This window comes from Erinaceus europaeus, chromosome 8 (genome assembly GCF_950295315.1).
Source record: "Erinaceus europaeus chromosome 8, mEriEur2.1, whole genome shotgun sequence".
NCBI classification, from domain to species: domain Eukaryota; kingdom Metazoa; phylum Chordata; class Mammalia; order Eulipotyphla; family Erinaceidae; genus Erinaceus; species Erinaceus europaeus.
In genome coordinates, this window is record NC_080169.1 from 5,380,382 (window position 1) to 5,397,791 (window position 17,410).

At 41.3% G+C, this 17,410-nt stretch overlaps 1 protein-coding gene across 1 annotated transcript in view; it reads right to left on the reverse strand.

The window, feature by feature from the left end:
• The window catches only part of POU6F2 (POU class 6 homeobox 2), a 591,094-nt gene that overhangs the window by 53,451 nt on the left and 520,233 nt on the right, over nucleotides 1–17,410 (reverse strand). The gene's annotated exons all lie outside the window — the stretch shown is intronic.

Below are 17,410 nucleotides of genomic sequence, written 5' to 3' on the forward strand. Positions count from 1 at the left end.
ACCACCAGAATTCTCCTAAGTTTTACAAATAGCTTGCTTGCTTCTGTTTTGTTTGGAATTTTTTTTTTTGTCAAGTTCATGTAAATCAGATCTCTAGATTCTACATATGAGTGAAACCATCTGGTAATTGTCTCTTTTCTCTTTGGTTATTTTGCTAAGCATAAGCAACTCTAGTTCCATCCATTTTGACGAACACAACTTCTGTCTGCTCTCTGGATTCAGCTACCAGGATACATGGGAATTCACCGTGTGGTAATGTGCTCTTTCTTGATCTAGTAGTGAGGATTTGGGGCTCTCTTATTAAGTAGTATGCAAGGGTTTGATTAATTCTACCATGCTCTTACAGAGCTAACCCCATTATCAATGGATATATGATTATTTTACTATCTATAGGATGGTCAGTGAATAAAAATAAATGTATTTTAATCCTTAGTTCTTTGTAACAAAGGCAAATGTGACATTTCATATAAAAGAAATTTCTTTAAGGCACCACAGCCTTGATTTCTGGTTTAGTGTCCCACTTCCTTTTCAATGAGAAGAAATAAAAATATTTGTAAATCTGATCTAATGCTTAAATTTCCAACTCTCTTCAGTAATTTTATATCTTTATTCATATGCCAGAAAACAGAACTGATTTAGGGATAAGTTGGAAGCATTTCTTTTCATTATGTCTTCTCCCCTTTTGTCCAATGGCTACAAATTAAATAAGAATACTTTTCAGTTTTTTTCTGTAGTTGCCAACACTGTGGAATTGCTAAAAACTTGATTTTTTAGAAGAGTCCCACATATGTGTTGCAACCATAATTCTGCAAGAGGACTAACTTTATAAGGCTTTCCCCAGGACTTTTAACTTTAATGCCAAAAAAACTTTTTTAATGCTAACAAAATAAAACAAAACAAACAAACAAACAGAAAAAGCCTAGAATTTTGTGAAATATTTCTGCTTCTGCCTGCTCATGTCTGAATAAGTGACTAAACCAGATTAAAGTTATTTGTTGGTTAGGAGAACGCCTTTTTGTTTAACTCAGATTTGGTCATTAGAAGCTTTAGTAAGCATTTGTAAATGAAATCTTGGGCTTATGAACTCTTTACTTTCAATTGGGGGGAAGAAGAAGAAGCAGGGGGAGAGGTAGAGAGGAGAGGGAGGAGGAGAAGGAGGAGAAGGAGAAGGAGAAGGAGAATGACAGCAAACAACTCCTAAGTCAGGGACTGGTCATCTCAAATATTCCAAATTGTTGGGAGCAGTAGGATCTGGGGAAAGAAATGTTTGGCAATTGCTTAAGAAACTATTGCATGCACTTAGCATCATTTAATGTTCTCTGTGTATTCAGCTTGCAAAACTGAATCTAAATTAGTAAAAACATAAAAAAAAGTTTCTTAGGAAACAAAGGGCATTAAAGATACATCTTTTTATCTCTATCCAGTATGACGAGTCCAAGATGATTCATATGTGAATTTTGTGAAGCCTCCCATTGTTGTAGCAAAAATTAAATGTATTTTGATACTTGTGTGCAATATTTATTTGTCTGTTCAAATCAGAAAAAAGTTGTTCTTATCACTCTAGCATATATTGTTTTTTCAATTTCCTCTTAGTAATGTTTTTTTGTTGTTTTTTTTTTAATGTTCTTTAGATGGGGCTACAGAATGTCTCAGGTCTTATAACAAAGACCGTTAGAATTATGCTGATGACTTTTCTCCTAAAATCGTATTCTCAATTTCATAAGTCACCATTCTACATGCTTACCTTTAAACATCAGGCATATTTTGAAAAAATTAAGAGGACTTTGTACTCTTCACTCTCCCCACTGTGGTTTCTCATTATTTTCTGGTTCTTATGTTAAATTTCCCTCAAACTATGTTTTTATACAGTATATGTATATGTACACACAAAAATATAAAATATACCTATAGGGCAAATATTTCATAAACAGGAAGTATAAATTAAGGATAGACTCCATCACCTGGGGTCCTACGCAAAGGGTCTTTGGATTCCCCCATAGATATTATGGGCCTAGACCTAAAAAGATCCCTCTCTCCACCACCACTGGTCACACTCACTGGGAACATTATCTTAACCCCTTTTGTGGGCTTCTTCAGGACCATACCCTCACTATAAAGTAGCAATGGTAGGCATGGCCCCACTGTCTGGAGGGAAGGCTGAGTCATCCTATTCTGCTGCTACTCAAGGAAGACGGATTCTGAATTGAATGCAGCCTAGAATGTCCCCAGCTCTGATTATAGACTTTGACTCAGTCTGACAGGGACTCAAAGGTTATAGAGGCTCCAGTGGTAAGTAGGAATAGATATGGGCTCTGGGTCAGATTATTGTGTTAAACAGTTAATTTCATGTATATATTTTCTTCAAGTTTGCAAGCAACTCTCGGTCCTAACCCAGCTTCTTAGTTCTACTCTCAACTCTGACACCATCTCCTGAGACAATATTTCTAGTCTATGTTGGCTATCAAGCTCAAACAAGATTATGAAGGCATAGGCTCGTAGGAACATTCCTAAAATAGACTTCCTACTTTCGTTCCTCCCATTGAAGGCACCTAATTTTTATATGCTCTATTTCTAATTTGTGGTTCCTTTTTGTTAAACATTTTGTCCTACTTTCCATCTTACTGCAAGTTACAGATGCTACCATGATTCCATCCTGACTTCCCTGGGCAGATGACCTCACCAATATGTCCTAGAACCTCACCTCTCCAGAGCCCTACCTCACTAGGGAAAGATAGAAATAGGCTGCTAGTATGGATCCATCTGCCAATGTCAATGTCCAGTGGAGAAGCAATTACAGAAACCAGAACTCCCACTTTTAGCACACCAAAAAAGAATTTTGGTTCATACTTTCAGAGGGGTAAAGGCTAGGGGAAGTAAACCAGAGGGTTCTGTACCCCCATTTCTTTATTTTTCTTTTGATTTTTTATTATCTTTATTAATATGATAGAGACAACCAGAGAGCAACAAGAAGGGGGAGATAGAGAAGAAGAGAGACAGAGACACCTGCAGCCCTGCCTGACCACTCGTGAAGCTTTTCCTCTGCAGGTGGGGACCAGGGACTTGAACCTGGGTCCTTGCGCTCTGTAATATGTGCACTCAACCAGGTGTGTCACCCCCATTTCACCAGGATATGAAGCATTTGTCATCATGAATCTTTTTTAAAAAATATTTTATTTATTTTATTTTTGAGAGAGATGCAGGGAGAGAGAAACACCAGAGCACTCCCCAACTCTGGCTTATGGTGGTGCAGGGGATTGAATCTGGGACTTCAGAGCCATTATGCTACCTACCCCCACCCCATGAATCTTGTTTTTAAAAATATTTATTTATTTTATTTATTTATTTATTTATTCCCTTTTGTTGCCCTTGTTTTTCATTGTTGTTGTAGTTATTATTGTTGTTGTTGTTGGATAGGACAGAGAGAAATGGAGAGAGGAGGGGAAGACAGAGGGGGGGAGAGAAAGACAGACACCTGCAGACCTGCTTCACCACTTTTGAAGCAACTCCCCTGCAGGTGGGGAGCCGAGGGCTTGAACTGGGATCCTTACGCCAGTCCTTGTGCTTGCGCCACCTGCGTTTAACCCGCTGCGTTACCGCCCGACTCCCCATGAATCTTGTTTTTATACCAACAATGAAAAGGAAGTAAATTTGGAAAACACCAGAGGAAGCCATGCATGGTTTCATTTATCTGAGTGAGAAGAGGAAAATAGGGAAGACATTTGGAAGCAGTAACAGGTGTAGGGCTGAGCTAGAAAGGAAGGGATGAACTGAAAACAACGGGGAAAAAATATACACATAGATATAGATAGACAGTTACAGAATCAGCCTCATGTTGATGACCTTGGGGAAACTACTGCAGTTTCAGGTGGAGGAGATGAACACAGAACTCTGGAGATGGGAACTGTATGGAATTATGCCCCTATTCTTTTACAGTTTTCTAAATCAAGATGAAATCACTAATAAAACAAACAAGAATGAAAAAAAAAGGAACTCGGGTTTCACACATGCGATCAGTACTCAACCCAGTGAGCTACAGCCCCGATGCCCCAGATTCCCCATGGTAAATGGAATTATTTTTATTCTGGAGGAGCAATAGCAGAAACCAGCAACAGGTAAATGAAGCTAGCAAGCATCATTCATGAGGCACCATGGCTTATCAAATAAATAGATTTGAGAAAGTACAATACTTTGCTGTAGGAAAAAGTGAGTGCTGCTATGTTCAGGAGCCAGGAAGTCAGGTTGTAAAGGCAAATCAGCCCTCACTGAGTCTTTTGCTGCTCCAAATCTGGAGGCAACAAGTTCGTCAGTTTACCTTGTTATTAACACAGGCCACAGACTCAGAATCATCCAGCTGACCTTGGGTTTCAATACCAAGATAATGAAAGAACGAGGAGGAGAGGCAGGTCTACTTCTGACTCACCATGTTCCAGGCACCGTGCCAAACATTCAACACCCTTTACTACTTTTATTCCTTACAATGATATTAGCATCAATAGTTAAAAAAAAAAAAGTGAAGAAAGCTAACTAAATAGACAAATGCCACTTTCATCGGATACAGTAATACTAGGTGACATTTTGCCTAAAAGCTTTCCCACATAAAACCTCAGTCTATTAAATAGGCCTTACTTTAGATGAGTTGTCTTAATTGCAATAAAATGAGTGTGAGTGAAGAGAACACAGTATTTATGGAACTACTACTGTATGAAAGACACAGTGTTAAGGCGTTTATATACAGAGTGCTGAAAGCAGTTTAACTCAGTGGGGAACTGGGCTTTGAAGCAGGCGGATCTGGACTCACTGCCATGCCCTTTCACTTATGGTGTGGCCCCCGAGAAGAGAAGTTGACAAGCTTTTCTGAGTCTCTTTATTCAGGCATCGATTAGAGTTAATAGAGCAAAACAGTTGTGAGAATGAAAAGGATGGTTCTATGCAACATACTTATCAGTATCATCTTAGCTTATCTGACATTCTCAATTCAGTTCAGGAAGTTGACCACGGTGCTTATGTTTACTACGAAAGCCACCCCAGAAACACCGGTGCAGAGAACACGACATTCTAAATCACTGGTGTAGCACGGTGATTAAGTTCAATCACTGACAGCAGACATAACTGAGTTTGAATTTTACTGTTTTCAGCTGGAAGAGCTTGAAATTCTCCTTTATCTATACAAATGGAGACAAGTCCTGTTGTGTGGTTGTGGTAAAGATGAGATAATATACTGAACACAAAGCACTTCTGAACACAAATACTAAGCACAAAGCTACGACTCAGTCAATGACAGCAAATGACTAATTTTGTCATTACTGGTTACTAATCCTCCTAGCTACCCTAAGCAGAAGATATTGTTACCACTGCATGGAAACAAAACAAACAAACAAAAAACAAAAGAAAACAAAACAAACAAAAATCAGAACTCAAAACACAGCTCTTACTTTTCAGTTCTTACAGTTCAGTAAGATTGCCAGATGTTTCAGAGCTGCTCAGGAATAGTCTAATTTGTAAGCTTGTGTGTTTTACCATGGGCTGCTTAAGCATCCATGTGATTATGACGACATCTGCATAGTATAAGACTATTCTGAGAGGTGAGGTTATTGTGAATATCTATGGGCAAGTGTCAGGTCCAGGGAGTGTTGTCTGTGTTACCTGACTGATTCTATTTATTTCTAAGTGTATCACATTCTTGACTTTACTGTCATTCTGGATATTATACCTTGAGACATGTTTTCAGACTAGATTTACTTATATTGCTATTTCTTTTTATATAGCATGGGGGAGGTTAGCTGAGGAGATAAGTGGCAGCCTGAAGCAATGTCCTATGGCATTGAACAAAGGCTTACTTCTGTACACTGGAATTTGAATCTATATTCTTTCACTGTTTTGACTTTTCTACTTCTATTTTTTTTTATTAAGATCTCATTTCTCTCCTATTGGTCTGTGAGTTCAGTGATCTTATTGGCCTGGATCTGTAGGAAGAATGTATTATGACAGCTCCTAGGCCAATAAGAAAAGTTGGGTGATTTATTGGGTATATGGTGTAATAAATGGTGCAATAAACATTTATTTGGAGGCTGAGTACATTTCAAGTGAATGTGAATTTCTTTTGTTTGCCTCTCTTAGAATTCTCTGCTTAACCATAAAAATTGTTTGCAGAAAAGAGACGCTACTCTGGGGGTGCTAAGTCAAAATTCAGCACTTCTCTTTCTTCGCCCCCAATGCCCCACATTTAATTTCCATTCTCTAGAGGGAAAAACGGAACCATAAATAGTTTCCTCTTTCACTTAGCTTTTTATTTTTCCCCTGAAAACTAATTTCTTTTTTCCCCTTTTACAATTTTTATTAGTGATTTAATATTGATTTACAAAATTATGAGAAAGCAGGGGTAGAATTCTACACCATTCCCATGACTTGAGTTCTGTGTTCCCATTTCCTCTACTGGAAACTGCAGAACAAATCATTACTTTTTATTGGGAAGGGTATACCCCATTGTATCCACAGGAAAGGCCCTAGAAATGCCCAAGGCCTTGTTACTTTGTTTTTATTTTTCATTTTTTTAAATTATCTTTATTTACTGGATAGAGACAGCCAGAAATCAAGAGGGTGATAGAGAGGCAGACAGACAGAGAGACAGCTGCAGCACTACTTCACCACTCGCAAAGCTTTCCTCCTGCAGGTGGGGACCAAGGGCTTAAACCTGGGTCTTTGCGCATGGTAATACGTGCGCTCAACCAGGTGTGCCACCACCCAGCCCTGCCTTGTTACTTTGTATCTTAATTAATTCTATGTTAATTTTTCCGGGTGACATTATAGAAAGCAACAGAAGCCTCATTGGGATCGTTTCTTATTTAATTCTGACAGGCTCTCAAAGGCTAGCTAACACCCATATGAAACGCCCTTGTGATCTTCTCTTGTCTCGAATACCTTGCTGGATGGCAGGAGACTTAACTTTCTCAGACCCCAATTTCTGGAGGCTGATTATCCTTGGAGAGATAAAATGAAAATCTGAGATCAAATTTCTCAAAATGATGTCCCTGCTTTAAGAAACTTTGCTTCCGCAACTCCTTTGCTCAGCAAAACTAATAATGGCTAGAATATTGATTAAGATATCCTGTATCTGTTTTAGCGAGGGTAATAGCTCCTTACAGTTTACAAATGTGTGTTTATAGACTTTCAAGAGAAATCTGTGAGGTTGATGGACAGAATTTCATTATTCTTGATGGAACAATGAAATTTCCGGTGTTCGCAACCTGCTTATGATCACCTAGGAAATGAGTGTAAGGTCTTTGAACCTGAGAATGTGGGATGGCACGGGAAGATGGGTGTGGAGTCTGGCCTCCTGTTGACTCAAAGTCTCCTGGGAGTCAGTTTAACTCTCAGATCACAGATGATACTAATTTCACAAGTAAAGCTCAGTGCTTGAAAGATGAAATTCCCATTGTACTTTTCAAAAAAAGCAGTTAGTCTGAAGGAACATTCAATTAAAATCTAGCACAACTCTAAGAAATAAGATGGCTTAAAGAGCATTTGCAGGGGGCTGGGCGGTGACGCACACATTACAGTGCACAAGGACACAAGTTCAAGACCCTGGATCCTACCTGCAGGGACAAAGCTTCACGAGTGGTGAAGCAGGGCTGTAGGTGTCTCTCTATCTCTTCCCCTCTCTATCTTTCTCTCTCCCTCTCAATTTGTCTCTGTCTTTATCCAAAAATAATAATAATAAAGAGCATTGCACATTAAAATGATTCATGATTTAGTGATACTATTTAGTCCTGTGGGGGGGGGCGGGGGGGGGGAGACCAGAGCAAGGCTCCACAAGGTCTAGCATATGTAGTCTGGGAGACTGAACCTTGGGCCTCATACTTGCAAACCCTGTGTTCTACTCCCTGAGCAATCTTAACTATTAATGTGGTTGCCACTCTAGTTAACTGCCACCTTTCCTGTTGTGTAGCCAGAAAGAACATGTCAACAGTCTTGATCAAGGACCCTACCCCAGAAAATATTCCCCTGTCTCCATAGAAACAAAACACTCATGGATGAAGAGTTAAAAAGAAAAAGAAAGGGAGTCCGGCGGTGGCGCAGTGGGTTAAGCGCACGTGACGCAAAGGTAAGGATCCCGGTTCGAGCCCCGGCTCCCCACCTGCGGGGGAGTCGCTTCACGGGCGGTGAAGCAGGTCTGCAGGTGTCTATCTTTCTCTCCCGTCTCTCTGTCTTCCCCTCCTCTCTCCATTTCTCTCTGTCCTATCCAACAACAAAGCAACGTCAACAATGGCAATAATAACCGCAACGAGGCTGCAACAACTAGGGCAACAAAAAGGGGGGAAAAATGGCCTCCAGGAGCGGTGGATTCATGGTGCAGGCACCGAGCCCAGCCATAACCCTGGAGGAAAAAGAAAAAAAAAAGAAAAAGAAAAAAAGATGACAACACAATAGCCCAAAGTTCTCTCATAGGTGAGAGAGGCCTTGCATTCTGTATGGCTCAATCTTCAGTGGAATTTCTCTGTGGAAATTGTGTACATTTTGGCCATTCTCAAATTGCGAATGATAGGGAGCTCTGCTGGATTTTGCTTGGGAAGCAAGGCCCAGAGAAAGATTTCAGATGTTGTCTTATTTTCAGTTACAGTAGCCAGATTTTTTTTATATATATTTACATATTTGTACGTTATTGCCACCAGGGTTATCACTGGGGCACATAACAAACCCACTGCTCCAGACAGTAGCCATTATTGTGTCTCTCTCTCCTTCTTGTGTGCGCTCTCAGTCTCTCGCTCTCTCTTCTTCTTTCTTTCCTTTTTCTCTCTTTCTATTTCCTTTTTTTCTTTCACAGAGAGAAATTGAAAGGGGAGAGAGAGAGGTATAAAGCAAGAAGAAGAGACAGAGGGAGAGAGGGAGAGAAAGAGGGAAAGAGAGTAAGAGAAAAAGGAAGAGAGGGAGAGAAAAAAGGACAGAAGGGAAGAAAATGGGAGAAAGAGAAAAAAGGGAGAGAAGAAGAGAGAGGGAGTGATAGGAAGAGAGAGGGACAGAGGGAGAGGGAAGGAGAAGGAGAGGGAGAGGGAGGGAGAAAGAGAGGGAGAAAGAAGGAGAGGGAGAGGGGGAAGGAGAGGGAAAGAGAAGTAGGAGAGGGAGAGGGAAGGAAAAAGAGAGGGAGAGGGAGGGAGGAGAGGGAAAGAGAGGGAGAGGGAGAGGGACGGAGAGGAGAGGGAGAGGAAAGGGAGAGGAGAGAGGGAGAGAGGGAGAGGGAAGGAGAGCCTTGCAGCACTACTTCAAGCTGAATGTTTCTGCAGCTTCTCCTCTGGAAGGGGGAGGAGGTGCACCATAATGTGTTCACTCTGCAGGCTGTGCCACCTGCCCAATCCCTGCCCAGCTCTTTTGGGAAAATGTGATTACCTTTTTCATTGTGGAAACAGGGAGGAAGGGGACCACTGGCAGGACAGCCACAGTCTGCACTGAACAAGTCACTGTCATCCTTGAGGGACAGTGTCTCACCTCTGCTGATGGCTCTGACCAGATCCTGAGATCTGATTAAGTCCAGCAGCTGAGCCGCCACAGAAGCTGGGCCTCCCATCAGATCTATGCCCCGCCTAATCACTGCAGGGCCTTGGACCATCAGGGCTCATTAGTGCCATTTACCATCAAGGACAACCCCAGCCCCTCCCTCCCAAAAGGCAAGAAGCTGAGGCCCAGGTCAGTGTGGTTAGCCAATCCATCCCCTCCCCCTAAGGCCAGCAAACCACCAAGCTCTGGCAGCACTCTGGCTTCAGCCAGGGCTCCACGCTGCCTGCTTGTCTGCCCGGCTGTTCATCTTACAGCCCCTTAGAGTCCTCTCTGCATCTCTGCAGAGCTGTGAGGACAGAGTGAGCCCTGCTTCCTGCAGACAAGTGATGGAGGTGTGTGCCCTCAAAGCCACAGCACAGATGAACCCCAGACACCCCCTCCCACCTCTGAGCTAAATCATTACTCCATTTTTTTTATAAAGAATGTGAATTGGGCTGGGGAGACAGCATAACGGTTATGCAAAATGCCTTTCATACCTGGCTCCCCACCTGCAGGGGAGTCACTTCATAAGCCATGAAGCAGGTCTGCAGGTGTCTATCTTTCTCTCCCCCTCTCTGTCTTCCCTCCTCTCTCCATTTCTTTCTGTCCTATCCAACAATGAGGACATCAATAACAACAATAAGAACTACACAATAAAAAAACAATAACAAGGGCAACAAAAAAGGGGATAAATAAATATTTTTTAAAAATGCCTTTCATGCCTGAGACACCAAAGGTCTCAGGTTCAATTCCCCAGCACCACCATAATCCCGAGCTGAGCAGTGCTCTGGTTAAAAAAAAAAAAAAAGTGAACTAGGAATGAATGAATGTGTGTGTGGAGTGGCAGACAGCATAATGGTTATGCAAAGAGACTCTCATGCCTGAGGATCTGACATCCCAGGTTCACCCCCGCCCCATCATAAGCCAGAGCTGAGCTACTGTACTGGGGGGGGGGGGGGTTTGGGGAGGAGGGGAAGGAATGAACGTGCATTATTTTCTGGCACATTGTTGGGTAGACAGTATGTTTGGGAAAAGTGGGGCTGAAGATTTAAAGCTGTGGGGGCCAGGCAGTGGCACACCAGGTTAAGTGCACAAGGACCAGGGTTCAAGGCCCTGGTCCCCACCTGCAGAGGGAAAGCTTCACAAGTGGTGAAGCAGGGCTGCAGGTGTCTCTCTGTCTTTCCCCCTCTCTATCTCCCTTCCCTCTCAAATTTTCTGTCTCTATCCAATTTAAATTTAAAGTCAACTCCCCAGTCTGGCTCCAGCCTTAGTCAACAGCTCTGAAGTAGAGGTGGTGATGGGTTTTCAAGCGTGGGCACAGGAGTCCTCTACACTCCCAACCCAAAGGTCCAGAAAGACTCTGGAAGCTCTGATCTCATCAGGAAACCTGGTTTGTGCAGTCTTGAGGGCCTCATCCTCCTTCCCAAGTCCTTAGTCCCCGCCTCAGATTCTGCACACTTAGGGAAACACTACTTGAATGCAGTGGTTTCTCCTTAAATGAGGAAATAAAACTTAGAACTGGACTCAAAGGGGAAATATGATATGTTAGTCGAAAGATTGAGGTTGTTTATTGTTGGTATTGTTTTATCTTTATTACTCGAATGAAGCCGAGGTAAAATTCTTATAATGCTGCTAACCCCATGGTCATAGATTTCCCAGTTTCTATAAAGAACAGATTTTAAAAAATGTTATTCTCTTTCAGAATGCTTTTTGATACGTATTTCAGTAAATGTGAGTTAATTTTGCAACTGTCATGTGTTTATAAAAGAGAAAAAAACCTTTTTTTTTGAGGTTTGGTTTAGAAAACATGGCCAAACCCATTAGTTAAGCATTTTATATATTATGTAAATAGATTGTTCTTCCTAACATATAGGGGGAAATACAAAGGCACTGACTCTGAATTTTCAAAACTTATGCTTATTTTGAAAATATCTAGGTGGGGGTTGGGTGGTGGTGCAGTGGGTTAAGCGCAGGTGGCGCAAAGTGCAAGGACCGGCATAGGGATCCTGGTTCGAGCCCCCGGCTCCCCACCTGCAGGGGAGTCGCTTCACAGGTGGTGAAGCAGGTCTGCAGGTGTCTGTCTTTCTCTCCCCCTCTCTGTCTTCCCCTCCTCTCTCCATTTCTCTCTGTCCTATCCAACAACGAACAACACCAACAATGGCAATAATAATAGCCACAATGAGGCTACAACAACAAGGGCAACAAAAAGGGGGCAAAAATGGCCTCCAGGAGCGGTGGATTCATGGTGCAGGCACCGGGCCCAGCAATAACCCTGGAGGAAAAAAAAAAAAAAAGAAAGTATCTAGGTGCTATTTCTATTTTGAATTAAAAAAGGAAATAAAATGATATGTGATTTTGTGACCTATTGATGTAATATTTTGCAGTGAAAATGCAAAAATTTTTAGTGAAAATGAATAATTCTTTTCCTCCAATTTTACAAACCAGTAGTTTGAGGTAATTTACTGGGTTTTAATTTGAAGATATCTATAACTAATTGATCTAATGTATAATTTAAATAAATGAAAATCTTTCAGAGCATATGACTAAAAGACAAAAGTAAAGTTATAACAAATTCTAATTTCAATTAAAGGATTGAGGGATCATGAACTTACTAGTCCACTAGTCTCTTCTTTGGTTTTTATTAGGCTGAAAAAAGCCACAGCTATAACAACCCACATTTATAAAAAGTGTTTTCAAATCTCATTCAAGGAAGATAAACAGTGTGTGTGCAATTGTGACAATCTGACCAGAGCAAATGAGGTACATTACCTGTATTTAGGTTCATAAGTTGACCAGAAATTAGGTGAGTTTCCAGCATGCTCTTTTATTTGATTTGATTACAATTTATAGAATGCTTACAACATACCTGAGGCTGTACTTTCCCAGTGGTTCTCACAGTGAGACTCATTAGAAAAATATTTTGTCACATAGCAAGAAGGACAAGGATGAGTGCAGGGATCCCAGTTCCAGCCCCCTGGTTCCCCACCTGCAGGGAGGGTCACTTCACAAGCTGTGAAGCAAGTCCGCAGGTGTCTTTCTCTCTCTCTCTCTCTTCCCGTCCCCTCTCAATTTCTCTCTGTCCTTTCCAATAATATGGAAAAAAAATGACCTCCAGGAGTAGTGGATTTGTAGTGCTGGCACCAAGCCCTAGTGATAACTCTGAAGGAAAAAATATATATATTATCACTCCCATTTTCTTTTTATTTAATTTTTATTTTATTTATTTTTCCCTTTTGTTGTCCTTGTTGTCTTTTTATTGTTGTAGTTATTGTTGTTGTTGTTATTGATGCCGTCATTGTTGGATAGAACAGAGAGAGATGGAGAGAGGAAGGGAAGACAGAGGGAGAGAGAAAGACACCTGTAGACCTGCTTCACCACCTGTGAAGCAACTCCCCTGCAGGTGGGGAGCCAGGGGCTTGAACCAGGATCCTTAAGACGGTCTTGCGCTCCATTTTCTTGAAAAGGAAACAGAATCCCAGACAGTTCTGGGATTTATCCAAGCCCACAAGACTAGAAACATAAGACCTATTTCCTTTTAAGGTTCAAATACCTTATTGTCATTCATTTAGAGATGTTATTTAACTTAGTAGTGTTAAAATTCATGGGGACATACAGAGTGAGTATTGTATTTCTTCAATTCCAAGACTTGTTTTTAGTCACATTTAATAGCGGTTCTGTTAGAATGTCTTCTGGTTGGTGTGTATAGTGACTGTGACGCTGCTGGTGTCCCTGCTTCTCCATTTACTCCTAGCCAGACCACTGAACAGAGATAACTTACTATTATTGAACAAGATAACTTTTTGGTATTTTTTTTTTTAACCAATAGTCTTGTACAATCAAGTGTGTATCTACTCAGTTAAAATGCATAGACTGTTTTTAGGATTAGCAATTTTTTTTCTCTTTAATCATGGCCTTGTGGCTATTTTAGGAGAAAGCCTTATACTATATCAATAAACCCATCTCACCAAACCGATTCTGTACAGACACCAATTGTTCATGTAGTGGCTTTTGTACCCTCAGATAACCTAAATGAGTATGTTTCTTCCATTTTATCTACTTCTTATATATTAAAAAAAAGTAAGTCTAGTAAATTTTAGATCCACTGATTGTTTTAAGACCAAAGGGTGGTGGTGGTGGTGGAAATCTTTGACTTGAAAATTTAAGAACAAAGTCCACATGGGTCGAGAGGTAATTTCACTAGAAACATTCTGAGCGTCAGTTAAAATGTAAAACACACTCCTTAGCCCCAGAGTAAAATAAAATTTTATTGACTTTTGCTTTTTTGCAATAATGTCAATAAGGAGATATTGTCTGGAGCATGAGGGAAGCCGATTCTGTCGCTGAACAAGTTGATGCTAAATCTATCTGCCAAATCCTGAACATACCTACTGAGTGAGCCCTTACACACACACACACACACACACACACCCACACACCCACACACCCACACACACACACACACACACACTCTACTGTGAGAGGAAGATCTTCACATGCCATACATCAGACAAGAAACTAATCACCAAAATATAAAAAGATCTCAGCAAACTTAGCAAAACAAAAAAGCAAATGACCCCATCCAAAAATGGGCAGAGGATATGAACAGAATATCCACTACAAGAGAGATCTAAAAGGCTAACAAACATATGAAAAACTGCTCTAGGTCACTGATTGTCAGAGAAATGCAAATAAAGACAACACTGAGATACCACCTCACCCCTATGAGAATGGCATACATCAAAAAGGACAGCAGCATCAAATGCTGGAGAGGCTGTGGAGATAAAGGAACCCTTCAGCACTGCTGGTGGGAATGTCAATTGTGGAGAGCAGTCTGGAGAACTCTCACAAGGCTAGACATGGACCTTCCATATGACCCAGTAATCCCTCTCCTAGGGACGTACCCCAAGGACTCCATAACACCCAACCAAAAAGATATGTGTACACCTATGTTCATAGCAGCACAATTCATAGAAGCCTACATTTTTTTTTATCCTTATTTCATTAGGAAATTAAAGCTCAGAGAACTCAAGAAATTCATTCAAGGTCACAGCTGGTTATTGCTGACTTGGTTGGGATTCACACAAGTCTATAGTTAACACTCAATCTATTACCTCGCCTCCATACTTGTACAAGTTCCTGATCTGGTAAGTAAAGAGAATAGTAATGTTCATCTTAGCTCTGCAGCTGCCATTAATAATTACTACCAATCTGAGGATGACTAATTCCCAACAGGACACTTGCTACTTTCCTGCCTCCAAGTGAGGCTGAATATGACATAGCATTAAAATACTTAATCATCCTTGGGTGAAATATGGGCTTTGTGTCTTTAAAATATAGTGTTTCTGTTAAAATTATTATTCACATTTTGCCCTCCCCCCCCCCCCGAGTATAATTTGACTGCTTCTTAAGATCAAACAAGCATCTTGCTGTTAAAAGGTGCAAGGCATGTACCTTCTCCTGGGAAGATGATGATTCCAAAGATTAAGAAACAACAACACAGTGCTACACGAACGTGCCCAGTTCTTCTATAGGAAATGTGAGTATCTTGGTATATTACACTGGAGAAGGACATATGCCACTGAGCATGTGTCTAAAATTCTTAGATAAGACTTCACAAGTAGGTATTATTAATTTCTCTGTGAATATATATACGTTTCACCTAAAGAGGTCTGTGTACCTTATCAACCCAACTAGTTTAATACAACTTCTAAAAGAAAAACAATTGGAAATAAAATCAACTCTTTAAGCCCAATCCATGCAGCTGAACTATTAAGTCCTTTTTTTTTTTTGCCTCCAGGGTTATCACTGGGGCTCAGTGCTTGCACTATAAATCCATTGCTCCTGGCGGCCATATTTTTCCCATTGTTATTGCTTTTATTATAGTTGTTGTTGTTGTTGGATAGAACAGGGAGGAATTGAGAGAGGAGGGGGTGACAGAGAGGAGGAGAAAGACAGATACCTGCAGACCTGCTTCACTGCTTGTGAAGTGACCCCCCTGCAGGTGGGGAGCTAGAGGCTTGAACTGGGATCCTGCACCAGTCTTGGAGCTTTGCACCATGTGTGCTTAACCTGGTGATCTACTGGCCGGCCCCGAGTCCTTTTTTTTTTTTTTTTAAGATTTTAAAAATATATTTATTTTTGTTGCCCTTGTTTTATTGTTGTAATTGTTGTTGTTACTGATGTCATCATTGTTAGATAGGACAGAGAGAAATGGAGAGAGGAGACAAAGACAGAGGGGGAAAGAAAGACAGACACCTGCAGACCTGCTTCACCGCCTGTGAAATGACTCCCCTGCAGGTGGGGAGCCAGGGCCTTGAACCGGGATCCTTATGCCGGTCCTTGTGCTTTGCGCCACATGCGCTTAACCCGCTGCACTACTGCCCAACCCCCCCAAGTCCTTTTTTTTTAAGCTTATTTTCTTATGGGTATTTATGGGAAGGGGAATCTATCTCAAGGATGAGTGCTGATAAAAGCCACTCCAAAGGTCTTAACTCTAGCCTGAGAAAGGGGTGAATTCATAACTAACCAAGGTGATCAGCTCTCTGAACATCAGAAGAATGAATTCCTAGTAAGTCCTCTAAGTAACAAGGCATTTCCCCCCATTACAAACATCCAGGTGGTAATGCACAGTGGTATATTTTACTTGGACATAGGAACAGAACAGCCCAAAGGAAATACATAGAAATCTCCTTTCTATCTCCAAGCCTCAACATTTACATCTCAGGGACCAGTTGCGTAGAAGGAATGACCTGGGGTGTTGTATTTGAAGCACAACTCTAGGACACAGCTTTCGGGGCTGACCTGATCTGGATATGAGTTATAGATATTTACAACCAACTTTCCCTCCACACCAATACCCCATCCATCTAGAAATCTTAATAGGCTTTTGAGAGCCTCCATTTAGAGCTGGCTGCATTAAAATGATCCTTTGATGAAAAGGGATTGAAACAAGGGTTAAAGCCGACATTGAAAGGTTACTGTGGAGGGCACGGTGTTCATACAACCCTCCCTTAATAGGTGTGGTGTGCACCTGTGATAAGATGATTCATTACCTGGGGCTGCTCTTTGACGAGCTCCATCATTCAGCCCTCGGGGTTCTGACGGGGCAATCCTGCACCCGCCCAGGAAATATAACAAGGTCAGCTTTTTTTTTCCCCTGGGACATCGATGGAGATGGTTTAGTGGATAATGCATTTTCTGTTTACTCTTTATGTAAAATGAAAACAGGGTTCAAGACATTGCAATTCCTGTTCTCTACAGAGCAGTCCAAGCAGGGATATGTAAACATTGCTGGGTAAATAACTCTGGGAGAAAAACAAAACAAAACAAAACAAAAAACCCCTTGGTAAGGGTGTCAACTGCTTTTCTCTTGTATTTTGTCATCAGAAACAGCAAGATTCTCGAATGAGGGGACTGTGCTCTGTGTCAAGTCTTCCAACTCAAAGTACCCCTGACACCATTAGTTTCAATCTTGTGTTAGCTTCTCGCGCAGCTTTTATGTTTATTGGGGTCTGGAAAAGGGAGATGCCCTCAAGTGGCCCCCACATCCCTGACTGTGTCTTGGTGACAAGAACTCAGGCACATTAGCCTTAAGAGGCAAGAGCGGTAAGAGCATAGGAGCAGTTCGCTGGCTCTGGTAGACTAAGGTAACCCCTAAGCATACAAGAGAGGGCCGAGTTTCCACGAGAATCAGCAAGAGGTGGGCTGTATTGACAGGCAGTTGGTTTCATTCTAACTCACCCTTTTCCCTCTTGTTTTGCTAAGACTTCTTCCATCATTGCCCATTACACTCCCATGCAGTCAGAATTGACTTTATTAAAACTGACTTAGAAAACTTAAGAGCAGTAAGACAGGAAACATACATGTTCCCTTCCGCTTTCCA